We start from the raw sequence: 15,892 nt of genomic DNA on the forward strand, positions 1-15,892 counted from the left end.
AGCCTGGGAGCGACAACAATACATATTGGTATACAATATTATGTTATTATTATATTTCATCTATTCTTAACAGATTAAGTACTAGCCAGGTCAAACTAAGGTGAAAAAGGAAGCTGGAAAGAGGACATGAGCATTTCTATGGGTAATAAAAATCAGGTTTTGGGTGTAAGAAATTGTAATGTGTATAAGTCCAAAGCTTGACAATTAACAGAGGCAAACAGAAGGTCTCAGGTCGAATGAACAAAAATCAAAAAATATCCTTGTGGAGACAAAAGTGTGACCGACAGCAACGCCCCCTGCACAAGGGACGAGGCTTTGATTTCAAGCTCTGCTAAACCCGCCATACAGGAGCTCTGTCCCTGGTCCTGACACAGCCTCCCCTCATAGAGAAAGAGAGAGAAACAGTCCTGGACCTGGTGTCAGCTGGGTCTCTGTGTAGGAAGTGAACAGCCTCCCTGGAGGAGGTGGGGTTCTCTGTCACATGTCACTGCATTAGCAGTGAAGAAGCGATGGCTGAACACATCTGTTTGACAGAAAAAAATTGCAGAGATGCACTATGCATGTGTATGTGTATGTGTTTGTGTGTGTATGTGTGTGTGTGTGTGTGTGTGTGTGTGTGTGTATGTGTATGTGTGTGTGTGTGTGTGTGTGTGTGTGTGTGTTAAGGAGGCAAGGGGAACCTCAGGACGTAAATCAAAATCGCAACACATGTACTACCTTTCAGCCATCGTAAGAATAAAATAGTACTTCCTGCTCTTTCCATGATGCATGCGGCTTTATAGCATTCAGAGTGTCACATTGTGAAAGTTCATACGACGGGCCGACGTGTGAAAAGAATGGCCGACCCCGCCGCCCTCCCAACAGCACCATCTTCCCCGCACACAGGATGCTGACCCCTTGTCCGTTCTGTCTTTCCCTGGAGTAGAAAAGCCAGCCAATCAGAGCAGGCAAAGGCAATGAGTCATGTGGAGAGTGGCCCGCGTCCAGTGGACCGGAAGGAGCAGTGCCGGGGGGCTTCGAGAGAATTGGCAGTCGGACTGCTCTGGTCAGAACTAATCACACACACCATGCGAGGCACCAACGGGTCTCCGGCGAAATGCTGATAATCGGGAGAACGTTATCCTCGTGACCTTTATTTTTTTCGCTAGACTCGCCGCCTAACAACCTTGGTCAAGGTCATGTGAAAGTCACTGTGTCGCCGCTTTGCTGTACAGTACAAGCCCTCTCAAAACCCAGGCGGCTATTAGATAAAGAAGAAAAAAATACAGAATGTGATGCTCATTAACTATTGATGCTGCAGGAGAACACACACACACACACACACACACACACACACACAAGTTGTTTAATCAGGAGGCAATGCCTGTTACAGCAGTCGTTTTCCAAGAAATGGGATTATACGGTCCTCTCAGACGACAAAATTTGATTTTAGAATAAATAAATAAATAAATGACCTCACAAAGAAAGCTAGCGATGCTTCCCCCCACCCCCACCCCCTTCATACAGATATCCAGGAGCCAGAGGGCGGCAGTGTATGATGAGAATAGGATTAACTGGACCTGATAGAAGAATAAAGGACTTGCAAGGAGCTGGAAGAAAGGAGTGGAGGTGGAATGAAAAACCAAACAAATTGCCTTTTTCTTTCTCTTTTAGGCGGGGGGGGTGGAGGGTGGGGTTAGGGGACTGGCATGAAACAACAGACACGGCTATTTGAAGCTCCGCTTCTCACCTCTTTCATGTTTCTAAATGAGGAGGGGGAATAAAATATGTTCGGTGGAGTAGAGAGCTTTTGTTCAGCCCCCCCTTCCCCACCCCTCCCCGGCCTCCTAGTCCGTCTTTGTTTAATCAGAGAGGGAATTCTACTGTACGTCGGCAATGGGAGAGAATGGGGGGGGGGGGGGGGGCTAGTTTATTTCAGCTGAATCTGGTATAATGAGGGCACAGAGAGAGAGAGAGACAAGACATGACAAAGGGGAAATGACAAACAACTGGGAGGGCAGAGCAGCGACTCCATTACAGTAGAAACTTGTCATTAAACCGGGTGAGGATGGCCAGGGAGCTGCATCAACCCTGCCGACACGTCATGGTCTCGCCCTCCGCAAAAGGGGGAGGGCTCCTCTGTGTCCACGCAGCTGTCTTGGAGGCCAGAAGTGTCGGCTGAGAGTGAGGACTTTCAGGAACCACCTTCTTCCTCTACTCCAGGAAAGTTCTATGTGGGTCCGAAGTTGTACCAGGATTACTATCTCTTTTTTTATTCTTGATTTTTAAACCCAGCGTCGTAATTTTTAAGAGAATTTGCAGCTTTGTCTATTTTCCTTTTTTTCAAGAATTCCTTAATCATAATAAGATGTCCTTTCAGATAATATAGGTATGATTATACTTTCTTAATTAACCATATTTATTTGTTTGTTTAATTTAATTTCTGAATATTTTTAACAAAGTACACCTTTTGTGGACATTTGAAAAAAGGATTTATTCATTATTTTTAAAATTCTCGTCTAATTACTAGAGAATTGCCAATCTTAATTTAAGTTCTATGTCATATTTTAAAGTAGATCAATTATACAGTGACCATAATTTCCAGTCAAAATTCTCGAGGCGATACTAGATTTCGACGGTAATGAAGAAAACCTCAGCCCCCGTAATCAGAAGTCAACCTCAGGTGAGAATATGAAGGTACAAAGTGACTCGAGGAGAAGCTCCCCGCTCCAGAGAGCCTCCAGGCATCCCCTAAACTCTCTTATCTGGATAATCTGACTTTCTCTTCTTCCACAATTACTCTTATTGTAAATACTCCAGCAGCAAAATACAGTGCCAGCCCCTCCTCCACCTAACTGTCCAACTCACCCACACATCACATACAGAGAGCCATATTTACTGACATTCAAATAACCACACATGCACACGGACGCACAGTAGCAGTGTTCCATGGTGTGATGATTCCAAGTGCAGGCTGAGGGTCTTACCTGGCTGCAGGCTGTTGTCCCTGGGTCCTCTTCAGGAGGATGAGGTGGAGGAGGACGAGGAGGAGGAGGAGGAGGGAGGGGGTGTGGGGGACTCCGCTTCAAGTTCTTGCTTGGAGAGAGAGAGAGAGAGAGAGAGAGAGAGAGAGAGAGAGAGAGAGAGAGAGAGATCCTTGGGAAGGAAAGGAGAGGAGGGAAGGTAAGACAAATACTCAAGAAGATAGTCCAACCCCCTCCCTCTTTCTCCCTCCACCGTTTGGGCGCGACGGCTAAAGAAAACACCCTCGATCACACACTCCGGGTCCACAGAAGCTCCGACAAGCAAGAGGCTGGGTCTTCTTCCCCTTCCCTCCCTTCCTCTTTCTCTAGCTCTCTCCCTTTCACTCCCTTTCTCATCTCTTCCCGCCCACCTACTCTAGCCCCCTCCCCCGACTTCTCGCTCTCTCTCTCTCTCTCTCTCTCTCTCTCTCTCACTTACTCCGTCAGACAAAACGCACATATCCTCTCCATCTCCCAACTCTCTATTTTCTGACGTCCCCCCCACTCCACACACATGCACGCATCCACCCACTCTCCGCGAAAATAAATATTAGCCGTGCACGCACGACGTGTTCAGAAAAATACATATATAGATGGAGAAGGTTGATTCGCTGTGGCGACCCATGAGGGGGAAAGCCCAAAGGAGAAGAAGATCATGAAGCTTCGAAATAAAAGAAAATACATGATGATTATAAAACTGAATCAGGGACTTTACATAAGGATGCTGATACATTCTCTCCATTGCCTCCCCTCCCCTGGGTCTCCTTGGTGCGCATGAGACGCTGTGCACGCATCCTCCTCCTCCTTCCGACTGCTTGTCAAGGGCATTCCCGGAGTAAAGTTTATGCAAATGTTTTCTGCCTTGAAGATGATTTCTTGTTACTGATATTGTTATTACGGCTGTTATTTATAAATTGTTGTTTGTTACTGCTGTCGTTATGACAGTAGTTGTCACTTGTGATGTTATCATTATTGTTCGTAACATTGTTGCTGTTGTCGTCATTGTGATGTGTATTTCAGCCATAATTCTTGCATGAGCTGTAAAAATGTTGGCGTTTTTGTTAATAGTTTTGAGGCCAGGGAAAAGCACACACTGGATTCTCAAATTAATTTTTAGTGTCTTTTATTTCCCAATATACAAAAAAATAAAACATTAAAAACAATTTACAATATATGTACAAAGGAAACAAGGAAACAGAACACACAAAAAAAAAGGAACACAAGGCGGGGCACTTAGCACACGAATGCTTAGCATTGGCGGCATACGGGCAGTATTTTACCATCAGCAATCCTCTCAAAATCAAACAAACAGAAAGTGGCTTTTTACAGTAAACAGCATCACTTCCCCCCAAAGTGTTTTATTTTACCAAAAAATTCCCTTACAGGATTATTAAACTGTCTCACCATCCCTGTCCGTGGTGTTCGTCTGAGCACGGCTTATGTGAACCTCCTGGCCTTTCACTCTTAACTTCGAAATACTGTGACAGTATGACCATGCCATCGCTAATACGCCCCCTCCTGGCAACATAAAAAATGCACCAGCAGCAACACGATTTACCACCTGGTTACATTCTCCCCTGCTTAACTGTCAGCACCCTCAATGACAGAGTAACTTAACCTCGTTCAGCACTTCTCTGAACAACACAGTTCCCTGACTGGCAACAATGTTTGACAACACAGCAGGAGTCATAGGCATGGAGTCTACAACTGATCTGGGCTCATGATGCACATTTGAGTGAGTTCCAGCGTTTACCCTTTTACTCCAGTGAGGAGCAGGTATTGGCTTTGACCTTTGGTTCAAAAAGTTTTTGTCCCTGACAAACTATTGGAGTCTGGACTCTACCTGTTCTGGCTCTTCCTAGTCAACTGAAGAAATATCCATTTCCTTCAGTTCAGACACTGAACCTACTTCACAGTAAAGAGTCACTGAAACTTGCTATCATTCCCTCAGGGTTGAATTCTCTGCATCAGATCATTGGTTTAACCTTAAGGTTACCTCCTTTATTATTACCCTTTCTCCAGGCCCTTCATCTGACCTCTCTGGCTCAGTCTCTGTGTCCCTGATCACTGTCGGCAAACTTACTGGTTCTGCCTCCTTTCTGGGAACTCGCAGAGGCAGATTACCACATGGTCGGATGTCCATCCTGTTTACCCTTTTTACAGGTCCTCCCTCTGCAGGCTGAAAATTATAAGTGGTTCTCGGTATGTCTACAATAGACTACACTGTTGCACTCCTAGCATTTTGTATTTTGTTGCACTCTGGAGGTCTATGCCTCAAATACACATACTGATTTATGTACACTTCTGGACAGTACACCTTTTCACTTTGAAAAGCAATCCATTGCTCAGCTTTCTGCTCTGCATATTCCTTAGCATGAGCATCTCTCAACCTCTGTTGATGAACTGGAAGCCAGTCAAGTTTCTTGTCTCCATGACGTCATTTGCAAGAAGTGCATAAACTGGAAGACGTGGTTCAACCCCATAAAGCAGATAATACGGGGAATAGTCGGTTGTTGCATGTGGGGTCATATTATAAGCATACACGAGCTCTGGTAAATGGTCAGGCCAATGCCTCTTTTTCTCAGCTGGAAGTGTACGCATCAACTCATGTAGTGTGCAACTGAAACACTCACACTGAATATTACCAGTAGGATTATGCGCCATTGTGCGTGTCTTTCTTCCCCCATACAATCTACAGAGCACAGCAATGACTTCTGATTCTAACTGATTCTAACGGCTCTGATCAGAATGACACAGTTCAGAACCCCATACTTCATAAACCATTCCCTCGACAGCACTTTTGCTGTAGTCTCTGCTTTTTGATCCCGGGTGGGAAAAGACTGAGAGAATTTTGTGAACACACCAATGATCACCAAAACATTTCTCTACCATCTGTGGCTAATTCAAGGACCGTAAAGTCCACTGTTACCACTTCTAGTGGTCTACATGCCACAAATGACTTCATAGGTGGGTGAATCTTAAGATGCTGTATTTTGGTTAAAATACAGCACTTGCAGTTTTGCGCTGTTAAACGTCAGTGCATTCTTATCCAAATGCTCTTTGCCTCAACAAGTGAAGTGTGCTTTCAACGGCTTGATGGTCCATGGAGTCATGCACACTCTCCATGATCTGTTGCAAACAATTGGGAACAAGAAACTGAAAACGGACTCCATAGAGTACATCTTCACACACCCTGTGCAACAATCCATATCTTTATCTAATATATTTCCACTGCTTTAACAATGACTTCACACCTCTGGAAAGACATTTCTCTCCTTTGAACTTGGTGGACGTTTCTGATTCTAAAATGTAAGAAAAACACTGAGTGCTGCAGTCTGACTCTGTATTGTCTGTAACTCTTCCTTGGAAAAGCCTGGGAGGGTCAGTGTTGCTCCCCGAGCAATAGACTGACACACACTTGCTTGTAATAATTTGCTTGACAACAATTAACCCCTGCATTGAAAAACTCTGGTTCAAGGGGTTTCCTCCTCCAAATAAAATTATAAATGGTCACACAATCAAAATAAACTGCAACACCCATCTCTCTTCCATGGCAAGTTTTGCACTCTTAAGGTGACTTCTTTCAGCTTTTCACTTCAAGGTTCGCCACAGCAAATTATCTTTCTCCATCGAACCCTATTTTCTGTATCCTCCTCTCTCATACTAGCTACCTTCATATCCTCTCTCACTACGTCCATAAATCTTCTCTTCGGTCTTCCTCTAGACCTCCTGCCTGGCAGCTCCAATAACAGCCACCATCTACCAATATATTCTCTATCCCTCCTTTGTACATGACTGAGCCATCTCAATCTAGCTTCTTTGACCTCCTTTCCAAAACATCTAACATGTGCTGTTCCTCTTGATCTCCACTCCCGGTAGCCTCACCGTTCAACCTGAGTTCCTCTCATTCTGTCACGGAACGCATGGGGCGGACTCGGGCAGGGAACCACACCTTCAAGGTTGAAATCTGGGTTGAAGCGCTTTATTTAGGTTGACAGGCAGGTAGGGTGTCGCTGGCAATTCCCTGGCCCCGTGACAGTCGCACAAGGCTGGGTCTCACCAGGACGGGGCCCAGGCAGGGAAGGGCCCCAGGCAGGGTGGCAGGGCTGGGTCAAGGCAGGATCTCAGACAGGGTCAAGGCAGGATCTCACGGGGTCAGGGTCCGAAGGTCCTGAGGAGGCCTGGGCCACAAGGGGGTCATGGGGCTAAACATGGCGAAGGGGTGAGTCCAGAAACCACAGCTAGGCCCGGTCATGGGGATAACCGCAATTCCCCCGCGCCAGGCAGAGCGTGCCACTGCCCTTTATAGGGATCTTGATTAGCGGCCGCTGCTGCAGCTGGCGCCGATTACGAATTGAACCCTGCTGTGAGACCCTGACACATTCAGTCTTGCCACGACTAACTTTCATTGCTCTCCTTTCCAGAGCATACCTCCATCTCTCTAGTTTTTCCTTTACCTGTTTTCTGCTCTCACTACAGATCACAATGTTATCTGCAAACAACTCTTAAGGTGACACAATATGTTATTATCAGTTATTACTGTAAAACTTTGAACCAAGCAGATATCCCCTACATTTTTTCCCCTTTCGCCCACTTCAGTGCCAGCAATTCTAACTTCATGCTGCTGTAGTTTTTGTCATTCCCTTCTGCACTTCATAGCAGTCTGCTTGAATATCAATCACTCTTTTCGTGTCATCCTGCTGCTGGTATAGGATAGCTCCAAGACCTTGACCACTTCAATCTATCTCACGAATAAAAGGCAAGTAAAGTCTCTTTTGCAGCCTCTTCTTCAACATCTAAAATGCCTTTCAACAGTCAGTGTCCCATTATGCACTTAGCTTTCGGTTGGCCTCAGCTGAACTATTCAGATCTCGACACTTATTCACCACATTATGCGAGGAGGAAGCGATCTTTGAAAATCCTTCAACATCCCCTTCTTATGTCCCTACACTGGCTCCAAATAGCCGCCCGCATCAAGTTCAAGACCAAGTGCTCGCCTATCGGGCATTGAATGGGACAGCCCCGTCTTACCTCCAGGAAATGGTCAAGCCACATGACCCTACCCGTCCCCTCTGATCTGCCACCTCTTGGCAACTGTCCACCCCATCACTCAGAGCCCCTGGCTCCCGGCTGAACCAGTCTCAGGTCTCCTCGGTCTTGGCTCCTCAGTGGTGGAAGGAACTACTGAAAAAGGTCAGAACAGCGGGGTCACTGCCCATCTTTCGCCGTGAGCTGAAAACATACCCCTTCACCGAGCACTACCACACTAATCGTACTTAGCCCCCAACAGCCCCCAAAGGAAGGGGAAAAAAAAAAAAACAAGAAAGGAATGTATGCATGTATATGGTTTTGAGATGTCACTTCTGACTTCCGACTACTGGTACTTGGGAGACCGACTTGCACTTTTTGAAAGTCGCTTTGGATAAAAGTGTCTGCAAAATGACTGTAATGTAATGTAATAACGACGTCAGTAACTGCACAAACCCAACTTTGAGGGATCTGTTGTAATCCCATCTGATGCCTAAACCTAACTTCCTTCTGAAGAATATTACACTATCCCCACTTTGCCTGAAGGCCAGCGTTTCTGAGTCGGTGCAACTCTATGTCAAGCCTCTCTAGGTCGGACTGGAAGGAGGGTGAATTTACCAAGATGTCATCTTGATATACCAATGTTATCTCAAAAATCAAGTCATTCATCGCCTGCATTAACCTTTGGAAAGTAGCAGGGCCATTGCAAACACCCACGGGCATCTGCAAATACTCAGATAGGCCAAATGGAGTTGTGAAGGCAGTCTTATGCCTATCACACTCCTCAGCCACCACCTGTGGTATCCACTGGAAAGATCAATGGTGGAAAAGTATTTTACACCTTTCAAACGCATCAAAACTCTCATGGATCCGAGGCATTGGGAACGCATCTTTTTTGGTTTCCAGGTTCAGTTTCCGGTAGTCCACACATAGGTGTGTGCTACCATCACACTTACAGACCACAACCACAGGGTTGTATGAGCTGGCACTCTCCTGGTTTATGCCCTGTTTCAACAACTTTGAAACATGATCTTGCACTTCCTTGTACTGGGTGGGTGTAACACGCCTATAAGGTTGTGTGACAGGAGTGTCCTCAATCAACCTGATCTCATGTTTTACTTTGTCTGTAAACCCCAGGTCATCATCATCATGAGTGAAAAGGTCAATGTACTATGCCAGTAAAGTATGCAAAGAGGCTCATTCTTTGACCATGCCTCCAAAGTCAAGTTTATCTAAGACTGACTGAGCTTTACTGTCAACTTGTTCATCTTTAGCAGGGATGTAAAAGTCAAATACACAGAGAGCCAAAAAAACTAATTTGTTACAAGCCGAGGGCTGGACTAGTTCAGTGTTTATTAAAACATACTGAACTGACTGAACATAGCCTTTGTAACCAAGACCTAAATCCATAAATGAAATTGCATGCATTATAAAGTAAAAATGCAATATCGTGCTGCTCTATGATCATATCAATTACTGCTTTCAAATAGTAAAATGAGAAAATAAAAATGAATAAATCAAATTAGTTGTATTCTTTCTCATGACTCCTATCTGCAATTTCCCCTAAGTCCATTAACTGAAAAATAAATATAAATAAATAAAATACAATAAAATAAAAATACAAAAATCTATGGCACAGAGTCAAAACAATACTTTCTTCAAAGAAAAATCAGATGTCTTGTAGAAACAAATGTAAAAATTTAACTGAATTAAAAACAAAAATACGTTCATGCTCTCTGATGCTCACTTGTCTAAGAATGAGCCTGGTACATGGTGGTGTCTCATCTTCTGTACAAGTTCATCAAGGTTCGGGGTTAGGCTCTGATCTGAGGGAATCCTCAGGATTGAGTGAAGATGCTTATCACAAGCCCATGTGATGTTTTGGTAGCTTCGTCAAAGAGAATAGTTGTTCAAACAACACAGGTATGCAAAACATAGAGAGCGTCTGAGCAGTCTAACGTGGATGTGCAGCTGGGGCATTGTGTCGGGGATGAAAAGTGCAAACTCAGCAGCAGCCACTCATACTTTTCCTTCCAGAGACAGTGGTTTCTCTGTAGCAGTTACAGCAGTGCACTCTGCATCTGCTGTTATTCGGCTGCAAACTTGATTTTACTCTTAGCACACTTTTTGCTAACTGCTGGCTCTTCTGAGACCCACAAGAAAGCTGCTTCTCTTATTGCTATCAAAAATGATCCAGAATGAGCTTTGACTATTCATGTAGCTCTTGCATCAAGGAGGTATCATTCAGCCCCTCTACAAACTCGTCCCTGAAGACTACTTTCTGATTAGGAAGTGAGTTGGGATACTGTTTTAGTACTGTGATAAAGCATGTAAAAATTCCAGGATGTCTTCGTCTTCCTTCTGTTTGCAACTAAAAAAGCTCTGTAGCAGATGAGAGGCACTAACTTGTCTCCAAAAGCTTCCCTGAGGTAGCAAACTGATTTAATCGGTTATTTCATCTCTACATAACCTCACCTCTTCGAAAGCTGACCCTCTCAAAAGTGACATCACAAACTCGAACTGTTCAAAGGGAGACTGATTTCTGGCAGCAAGCACTCGTTCAACCTTTTCACTGCATTAATCCACTGACTTTCCATCTCCATCAGTGTCTCCACTGAATGGTGCAAAATGACGCTCTCTTGGCACATAAACACATCGAGACCGAGACGGTACAGCGTTCAACGAGGATATCGCCGTCATGACTTCTTGTTGCTTTGTGGCTAACCCGCGGATTTGCATTTGTATATCAACTTGTAGTCCCTCATCCCTTCTCCATCCCCCAGTACACTATGTTCGTCTTGCACTGACATGTCTCAAAAATATATAGATTTTTCCACACTTTTGGAAAATAGTTCAGTCTCTAAAGTCCGATCATCATAACACAAGCAAAGGATAAATTTGCTGCGGGGTCTGTTCATCCAATGTATCTGGGCGATGTACACTTCTTCCTTGCGTCCCTTTCCTCTAGCACCAAACCGAACTGACGTCCTCTTCAGGAACCAGCGCCGATTCCTCGTCGCCTGGTCTGTTTCCCGACATCCACCACACCAGTACCCTCTGGGAGCCTCCTGTATTTCAGCGCCACCCAACAACGTCTATCTCCTTCCCCGGAAAAGTGGCACAGTCCCCCGCGGTTAGCCCGCCGCAGGCTAACTCTACGGCAGCACTGGGCAAGTGCAATGACGTCATCAGTGCGCCGCAGACGACGCACCCTGATGCCGTTACGATTGCGGCTGGCGACTTCAACCGGTGCAGCTTGTGTGCACCGGTTGAATTCTGTCTGCAACCGGTGCAGACAGAATTTATTAGTGGACAGCCATATTTTATTCCAATGTAAATCCTTATCTAAAGAAGAAAAAAAAGTGTAGTCGTAGGAACAGTTTTTACCCACCAAAAGAGTCCTAATATTTTAATGTGGACATTTGTCCTTTGTCATCCACCTTTATATCCACCCTTCCCAGAACGATCTTGTCCAGCACTGACACATGACGTCCTGCAGTGGAGCCAATAAGCAGTTGCAAACCACTTCTTGGGATAGCCCTACAGATTGTGTCATATTCTTTTGGTGGAACAGCAAAACCACATTTGGCAATAAATTCTTTATATAAAAACAATTGACCATTAACCTTCAGAAATGTGCAACCAAAACAATATTGTTGTCGACCCAGATGTTATACTATTAACGATTTCTTTTTATACTGAATGCTCCTGTTATTCCAAAGGTAACAATTTGTGGGTGAAAAATGATGTTTGTACAACATCTCTCATACCAGCAGATCCAGCTTCTGAAAATTTGCCAATTTCATAGGAAGTTTATCAGGATTGTAGTCACATTTTAACAGGAATTTGAGTCCTCCGAGTGAGTTAAAAATGAAGTTCGGAAAAGCATGTTAAATATTAACTTCTTTATTCATTAGTTTTGTTATCCATTTAATTTTGAAGGTATTATTCAGTGTTTCAAAGCTTGGTGCCTCCACACCCCCATTTTGTCTCATGTTACATAAGACCTCTTTTCTAAGATAGAGGCATTTATTCCTCCATAAGAAACTGAATAAGACCCTATCAATTTTTTGTATATGACATTCGACATTTCTAAAATCAAGGACACATAAATGGCCCACAATATTCCTTCCACTTTGGACAACAGAACCCAACCGTTCAGTGAGAGATCCCTCATCAACTACATATTAAACTTGTTCCTAATTTGTTCAATTATAGGGTTGGACTTTAAGTTGTTATGAGATTTTTCGTTTTTCTTAATGTCGATTCCCAGATATGTGACTGTATCCTGAAGAGGAATACCACTTATCTCCAACAGGTTGCATTCCTTCAGTGGGAATAATAACGGCAAGTTTAAGTTAATTTTTAGCCCTGATACATTTGAGGATGTTTCTATGCATTTGACCGCCTTGCCAACCTCATACCTATTGGATAAAAATACGGCTGTATCATCAGCAAGTTGTGACAACTTAAATTCTCTCTCTACTCCCCTAATGCCATTAAATCATCCTTTTTTTTATATGTGCAGCCATAACTTGAGTGACTAAAATAAACAAATAGGGGCTAAGCGGACATTTTTACGTAAACCAGCACTTGTGTGTTGACAACATTGTTCCCCCAATATGAGTCGGGAAGTTCCCCGACCAGAAGCCTTGCCCCTACAGTCAGGTATGCCACATGCTGCATGCCTGCTCTTATGCGTTTAGGTCCGGCAATGAGACGGAGAACAAAGCCGCTAGGTACGGCCAGGAGGTTGTAGAGAGAGAAGCTGGATGGCTTCTACTCCAATGCTGACCCTGGGCAGATGTAGCAAGGCCTGCAGCACGGACTAGAAGTCCACCACCAGCATCGGCATCTCCGCAGACTGTCTGCTGGGCAACTTCAACATCTGAGCCTGTTTTGAGAACCCCAGCCGCTACACAGAGGTGAGTCACGCACACAATGGGACCTCCGACCCCCCTCGCACTCCTCTCACTCCCCAACAATATCATCAGACTGGATGAGAGGGATCAACACCCGCGAGGCAGCCAGACTGGATCACATCCCGGGGCGGGCCCTCAGAGCTTGTGCCAATGAGCTGGCTGATGTTCTCACTGCTATCTTAAACCTCTCCCTCAACCAGAGCACCATCCTCACCTAATTCAAGAACACGACCATCGTCCCCCTCCCCAAGAAGAGCCCATCCACCTGCCTGAAGGACTACAGACCAGTGTCACTCATTCCGATCACCATAAAGTGCTTCGAGAGAGTGGTGCTAGCCCATATTCAGAACAACATTCCGGAAACCCTATACCCCCTGCGATTTTTATACCGGCCCAACAGGTCCACCTCAGACGCCATAGCCTCCACCCTCCACTACTCCCTCTCCCACCTAAAAAATAAAGACTCCTACATCAGCATGCTCTTTGTGGACTACAGCTATACATTCAACACCGTCATACCTCACAAACTAACAAACAAAATGTCCACCCTTGGCCTCTACTCCAAACTGTAATTTGTGAGTTGCACATCAAGCTGCACCCAAATGTCTACTCATATTTATAATATTCAAAAAATGTTTACTATCTTTTTTTCTCATCAATACGTAGACAAATGCACTGCGGATTGCAAAGTAGGAATTTCACTGTACAGGGAAACCTGTTTCTACACTGCATGTGACAAGAAACTCTTTGAATCTTGAATATTTGAAGCTGGGAAAAAGCGCAAGCCGAAACTTAAAATTAATTTTTGGGGTCCAATAATTTACAAAATATGTACAAAGGAAACGAGGAAATGAATAAAGAAAAAAAAACAAAGAACATAAGATTGGGTACATAGCACGTGGATGCTTAGCTTTGTCGGCATACGGATATTATTTTACCATCAGCAATCCTATACAAGTTAAACAAACAGAAAGTGGCTTTTTACAGTAAACAGCATCACTGTTGCTGAGATAGCAATAAAAGCACTGTTACTGCTGTCATTGTCATTATTACTATTGTTTTATTTTTACTACTGTCATTGTTACTATTGTTACATGTTTTATTGTTCCTTTTGATTCTGACTTGAGACAGACTTGATTTTCCCATTGTGACATGATGAGACGTTCAGTGTCTCAGCGCTGCTGCTGCAGTTGAACGGAGGCTGTGACGTCAGTATCTTGAGGTGGTTTTTAATCATAATGATAAAATCACAGGAAACCACTGGGATGTTTTTTTCTTACTGTTATTGCTGTTGTTGTACATTGTTGTTTGTTACTGTTATTGAATCTGTTGTGACCGCTGTCACCTGCTGTGTTATTACTGTCACTATTGTTGTTATTGCTACTATTGTTTTTGCTGTCATTGTTGTCATTGTTATGTTTTTTGTGTTCATAAACGTCTGTATGAATCACTCATGAAAGGGAATTTCTTTCTTCAGATGTAAAAAGGTTGTTTTTGTTGCAGATATTCTCCTTCTCCTTTCGGCTTTTCCATTCAGGGGTCACCACAGCGAATCAACCTTCTCCATCTAATGCTTTTCTCCGTATCCTCCTCTCTCACACCAACTACCTTCATATCCTCTCTCACTACGTCCATATATCTTGTCTTTGGTCTTCCTCGAGACCTCCTGCCTGGCAGCTCCAATTCCAGCATCCGTCTACGAATATATTCTCTTTCCCTCCTTTGTATATGACCGAGCCATCTCAGCCTGGCTTCTCTGACCTTCTCTCCAAAAAAATCTAACATGTGCTGTTCCTCTGATAGACTCTTTCCTGATCCTATCCATCCTAGTCAGTCCCAAAGAGAACCTCAACAGAAATAAAGATGCTAAGGTTCTATTTGGGTTCTCATCTCTGTGACCTCTAGCTCTGCCTCCTGTCTTTCATTCATTGTAACTGTTTCGATGCCATGCAGCATCGCTGGTCTCACCACAGTCTTGTACAACTTTCCGTTCATTCTGGCTGATAGTCTTCTATCGCATAGTACCCCTGACACTTTTCTCCACCCATTCCAACCTGCTTGAACCCATCTCCTCTCCTCTTTTCCACACTCTCCGTTGCGCTGGACTGTTGACCCCAAGTACCTGAAATCCTCCAGCTTCTTGATCCCCACTCCCTGTCGCCTCACCGTTCCACCTGAGTTCCTCTCATTCACACACATATATTCTGTCTTCCTGTGACTAACTTTCATTCCTCTCCTTTCCAGCACATAGCTCCACCGCTCCAGATTTTCCTCAACCCGTTCTCTGCTCTCACTACAGATCACAATGTCATTTGCAAACATCATGGTCTATGGAGATTCCTGTCTAACCTCATCTGTCAGCCTGTCCATCACTAACTCAAACATAAGGGGCTCAAAGCTGATCCATGATGGAGCCCCCTTCCTTCACCTGGGACTTCTCTGTTACCCCTAAAGCACACTGCACCACAGTCTCACAGCTTGCGTACATGTCCAGCACCAGTCTAAGATACTTCTCTGCCACTCCAGACTTCCTCATACAATACCAGAGCTCCTCTCTTGGCACCCTGTCATATGCTTTTTCTAGGTCTACAAAAACACAATGCAGCTCCCTTTGGCCTTCTCTGTACTTCTCTATCAGCATTCTCAAAGCAAATACTGCATCTGTAGTCCTCTTTCTAGGCATGAAGCCGTACTGCTGTTCACAAATGCTGACTTCTGCTCTTAGTCTAGTTACCGCTACTCTTTCCCATAACTCCATTGTATGGCTCATCAGCTTTATTCCTGTATGGTTGCCGCAATTCTTCACATTCCCCTTTATTCTTAAAAATGGGCACCATCACTCTTTGTCTCCATTCTTCAGGCATCTTCTCACTCTCTAAGATCCTGTTGAATAATCTAGTCAGAAAATCTACTGCTGCCTCTTCTAGACACTTCCACACT

The 15,892-nt window shown here is 44.3% G+C and overlaps 1 protein-coding gene across 3 annotated transcripts in view; it reads right to left on the reverse strand.

The window, feature by feature from the left end:
• The window catches only part of syt1a (synaptotagmin Ia), a 237,515-nt gene that overhangs the window by 106,850 nt on the left and 114,773 nt on the right, over positions 1-15,892 (reverse strand). The window contains exon 2 of one of the 3 annotated variants that reach the window (XM_086146649.1): positions 2,967-3,135. The gene's annotated coding sequence lies outside the window, so the exon portion shown is untranslated. Of the gene's footprint in view, positions 1-2,966; positions 3,342-15,892 lie in introns of those variants that run through there. The other 2 variants (XM_086146648.1, XM_086146650.1) reach the window with 2 other exon arrangements.

The sequence above is a fragment of the Fistularia commersonii genome, chromosome 5 (assembly GCF_037954325.1).
Source record: "Fistularia commersonii isolate RoL2024-O1a breed Wild chromosome 5, RoL_Fcom_v1.0, whole genome shotgun sequence".
Classification (NCBI taxonomy): Eukaryota; Metazoa; Chordata; class Actinopteri; order Syngnathiformes; family Fistulariidae; genus Fistularia; species Fistularia commersonii.